The sequence below is a fragment of the Rhopalosiphum maidis genome, chromosome 1, assembly GCF_003676215.2.
Source record: "Rhopalosiphum maidis isolate BTI-1 chromosome 1, ASM367621v3, whole genome shotgun sequence".
NCBI classification, from domain to species: Eukaryota; Metazoa; Arthropoda; class Insecta; order Hemiptera; family Aphididae; genus Rhopalosiphum; species Rhopalosiphum maidis.
Genome location: NC_040877.1, coordinates 17,151,878 through 17,157,631, shown reverse-complemented (window position 1 = coordinate 17,157,631; position 5,754 = coordinate 17,151,878).

Genomic DNA, 5,754 nt, shown 5'->3' with positions numbered 1-5,754 from the left:
ATATTTTTTTTATATTAGGATGGCCTATCATGGGCGGTCGGACTATCCTTGTTTTTTATATACAACATATATACATAAAAAATTATTCCTTCGCATTAATTAGTGTTGATAAAAAAAAACGCAAAAGCCGGAGTATATATATATATATATATATATAACATCAAATAAATGGTTGAAGCTTTCATTTTTTTTAAAATTTATTAAAAAACAAATAAAATGTGATCATTTGAGTTAAATTACTCTTGACTTATAAATAAATTGAAAAACACAGCAAATATGTTTAAGTTCGAATTAACTCTGAATAAATAGCTATATAACATTTTACCAATTATCAAAACAACATTCATTATAATATCAATTATTAGTCATATTAGTTTAATTAATAGTTTAATGATATTACCTATTTATTTTGACGTTATTAAGTTATAACTTATAATTTACAATATACATAGAGACCGTTCTGCCGGGTGGCACTACTGAATGTCCTCCCACATCTATCAATCTCGCTATGTAAATATTACTAATCAAAACAACTTATTGTACAGATATTGTATAGATTGTAATTACATTTTTGATAAAAAAAAAAAGAGAGAGAGACAGTAAAATATATATCATGTTTAAGTCTAAAATAGTAGAATATTACAGGTATTATTTATTTTTAACTTTTTGTGTTTAACCTTTAAGACACATAAAACAAGAACAATGAACAAATAATTATACGTACAATCAGTATTTTAGTTATAAGTTATAACAAAAATACCTGCCTAGCTTGTATTTTAAGCATTCGTCGATATTTTTTTAGAATTCATAATAATAATATATTGGTAGGTTGTTATTAGTATAAGTATGTTTTTTGTAGGTATATATACTTTTTCTCGTTTTACGTATTAACAGTAGATGAAATATCAGATGTTTTCTTACAGATTGTTTATAATTTATATATTAGTTTATAAAATTGCTATATATATAATATTTATTTAATAATATCTATTTCTTTAATGTATTGTAAAATATACTATTTACGCGTATATTAAGTTCATTGTCTCGAAAAGTTTTAATAATTTTATGATTAAATTTTTTTCGAAATAATTAGTGTAGACACTTAAATGAATCACCTTGTACGTACTCGTATCTGTGGCTGATGTATTGTTTGTAAAAATGATTTATATGAATTTGCATTGAAAAATCCAGAGTGCGTAAAAAATAAAATATATATTTTTTTGTTTATTTAAGCAAGGGTTTATTCATTAGTGATTGTTTAATAGGTAAACGCATTTCGCAACATAAGTATAGGTTTTAATTTATCAAGAATTTTTTCTATAAAAACAGATTATTATAGTTAAACAAAAAATAAATATATTTATTTTAATTATAATACCAGATATTGATTTAATAAAGGTATCGTATAAAAGGAGCAAAGTTCATATAATGATTCATCTTCGATGATAAATCACAGATAAACATCCGAACATCTATAATAGGTAATAACTAATAAAGTTTTGTACAGGCCCCCTCCAACATACAAAATACTGGATCCTGGCTATTGTAGTGCTAACTTATAATATACCTAGATACCTGTTAACTATAAGTATAGATTAGGGTTTATGTTCTAAACACATTTAATAACCATATCGGTAAACGTCATTGTCTTAGACGATAAAATATTATGCGTTACAAGACGTATTACTACTACAAGTTAGAACCTAAAAGAAATACAGGACTTTAGGTCACCAATATGAGTAATGTATTATATTTTGATAATATAATTTACAGATTAAATAGGTACTCAATTATTTGGAAATTAAGTAAAATTAAATTCAACCGTAGCCGGTAAATCCATATTATTATAATATACCTACGTGCATATATTTAAACGACGATTTTGATTTTATTTTTTACGATTGAAAATTAATAATATATTAGGTAAATCGCTTATCAGAAATTTGTAATACTGATATGTAAGCAAGGTTTCAAAAAGTAAAAAAAAAAAAAAAATCAAATCCGAGTATATGACGGTATATAATAAAATATGTCATAATGTATAATAGGTACATTAATGTGTTAGTAGATTTCATTTTTTGATGTATTGGCGTTTCGCCGTGCAAGGTGAAATGACACGTAATTATCGACGTGATTATCTACGGCAACGCGAGTTGAAATATTTCGGTTCCGAGTATTTATGTGAAACATTGTGCCGCTAAACCCGTGCGACTCACCGACTATTCTGCCACTAGATAAATTAGTATGCAATATGTCACAAACCGGTCGCCTCAGAGTACAATATAATGTCAGTACATTTTTATTTCTATTTCCGCATCAATTCGTCGTAGATTAGATCATTAAAAAGTATAGTATAATATGTATAAAGGATGACACATTTGAATGGTGGTTACTAATTTAGCTATTTTTTAAGTCATTTTTGTATTTTTTATAAAAATGAAGTCAAGTATAGATAATAGCTTTGCTGTACGTAGTAGGTGATAAGTGTACCTCGTTATTGAGTAGGTCACTCAAATGACAATGTTAAATTCGACTTAAATTATAAAAAAAGATTCTGAGCAGAGAAGCAGAGAAACAATTATTGTTTGGTAATCATTATTATCACATAATTATTTTAATAGAGATATCAACGTTTTAACAAAATGTGTTCGAATTTCTTTTCTTAGACTATTTTGAGAGTAGGTTAGAGTTAGAATGCCTCTTAAGAAATATTTACTTTTGACCTACCATTTAACAAAGTACAAACTAGATATAATTTGCTACCAGAAACTTTTATCGATGTTGATGAACGTAGCATTTTTTCTACTAGAAAGTGTCTTCAGACACACACACAAAAAACACACGTCATTGTAAAATCAATAAATTCATCGCTTTGCTCAGAATCTAAAAATATTTAATTTCTCACTATTTTTCTTCATAGACGAGTAAAGTTTTTTTTCTATTGCAAAATTATGAAATCAAATACTTTTGTAAATACACGTTTAAATTTGAAGTCATTAATAAAATGATAATTGGGTGCTAATAGAAGTGTCCTTTCAAATATTTAGTCATTCAAACTTATAATATCTTTATTCAGTAAATTTGAATAGAGTCCTGGTAGTGAATTATAATTTCGTGTAGTTCCGACATTTAAAATTGTATACCCAAATTAGTGTGACTGCAGTAAAACTATACTGTCTTTAGTGTCTTTACTTCCAAATATTTATGACTACGGGGTTAATAGCATCCTTTTTTTGTTGATTATAGTAATAGTTATAATAGTATAATTATCTTAACATTAATATTTACACTATATTGAGTTATATATTTTTATTTTTATAAGATAGTAAATTATGGTTTTTTTTTGTAATTGATAATGCCATAATGGTAAATTATTACTTTATATAGATTTACCAAGGGTGTTGAATTCATTTATGACTTGATGAAATTTATTGATAGTGTATATATATATAATATAAACGTACTGATATATTTTTCAAAATTTTAGGAGTAGAAGTTTTTGTTTTTTAAATAAGTGTTATATAAAGCGGCATTTATTTATTTTATTCTGAGTGTTTTTCTTTTAAAATAATACACCAACAAAACTCTGTGCCTACTAGCAATGATACACGTATTCAAACATTCTTTGTTTGGCATATAAAGTGTGATCAGATAATTTTTTTTAAAGTTAGGTAAAGTTCTTACGATGAATATTTTTTTAGTTACAATAAAATATAAAATATCTACCTAAAATTGTTATTTTTCGTTTAATTATTCTATTTCGTCAAAATTAGAACTTGGAGGCTCATGAACGCCTTATGTTTAAATGTATTTTTAAATTTAAATAAACCAAATGTCTGAGAAAATCTTTTTTTAAATTTCGATTTTGAACGATTACAAATAATATGTCATTAATTTCGAAGTTTTTAAAAATTTTTTCGTATTAAAATAATTTTATAAAATTTGCTTGAAACTGGTTTTGTATAAATATATATTATAGTTGTTCTCGGTTATTTTGAAAAGTAAGTATTATGAGAATATTAAGGTAATTTCTTAAAATAGTTGAAGATTGTAGCATTTTTATTACTCTAGACGCCAATGACAGACACAACATAAAAATAATAAAAACACATAGATATAATATTGTAAAACTAATACAATCATCCCTTTAGGATCTAGAACATGTTTTAATATATTTATAATAAAATATGGTAATTTATATGTTATATATTATAGACATTAGAAAGTCGATTTTTATACTTATTATTTAAAACCTCACCGTGATTCAATTATAGTAAGCTTTTGGGGTTTGAAACTCAATTCGTATTGCTATGAAATATAAAATGATATAATATTATATCATATAATATAGTAAATAATCAAATATTAAAGAAATAGGAAAAACGAATATTTTAAATACTTCAAACTATATAAGGTAATAAAAACACAAAAATCAGTTTTGAAGTTATATGGATTACCTTGTATATATACAATTTTAATTTAATTGGATAAACATGTGTTTCAGTTAAAAGCAAGTGTAAACGTTATTTATTAAATTATAATTAAAACTTTATTATTTATAATTTTTAATACTAATGGATTTTATTCATCTGGAGGATAACGGATATTAATACTTTAAACTCGGATACTATTAATTTTGTATCATAAATGCATCAGAGTATCGTAATGAGAATAAGATAGAAATTATAAAAAATGTTTAAAATCGATCGTAGATTAATATAAATAAAGTAGGTAATGCTTTAATATGATGTATATTAAAAAGTGTATATATTTTTTATAATTCATACATAAATTAAAGTAAGATATTATTTATTCTTAATATTATAAACATTAAGCAAAGTATAATAATTCAAATAAGATGGACATTAAAAATAGATTTTAAAATTTTTTTTTCAAATTATTTGATTGGCCAATCTAAATTTTTAAGAATTAAAAACTGAAAACATCATTTATTTTAAGTAATGGGTTTAAAATTGTTCAAAACAATAATTAAATATTAAAACGCTAATACAAATACCAATAGCAAAGTAGGTAAACAGGATAACAACAGGTTGTTTCAAATATAGTTAGAGGTAATTTAATTTTGGGTGTTTGTTATACATTTATAGTACTTTTATTGTAAGTTGTATAGCTTCCATGTGATATTTTTTAAAGATTCGATGTTTAAATACATACAAAACTATGATAAAGTTAAATATTTTCTCAAAAGTTACAGTGAAGTAAATTGTACTATTATAATTTGAAATATGGGAAATTAAATATAAATTGAAATAAGGAGATTTTAAGATGATTTTGTTATCGCCGGGTGAATAAATACAACTTGTGTTTTCGTTCCCACAAACATTAAACGCATTAAATTTATACGAATAATTAATAATATATGTATGCATACGTATCGACGAAACAAACATAGTTTGATACATTAATAAATAATGTTTTTATTATATTCTCAGATAAGTTTTGACTGGGGAATTGGTTAATATAGCACTGATGCCGATTGATAATAAAATAAAAATCAGCTTAGCATTCACGGGGAGCAATCTGAATGGTGTATATTTATGCAGCAGAAGTGCAGAAGACTATATTATAAGGAAACAAATCAAGCGTATCTGCAGAATAATATTATAATAATATAATGTAGATATATTATAGGTATATACTATAATGTAAGTTATTGTAACTTACTGTAGTATATATACATACAATAACACTGTAATACTGTATTATACCACAACTTATATTCTGTGATATATA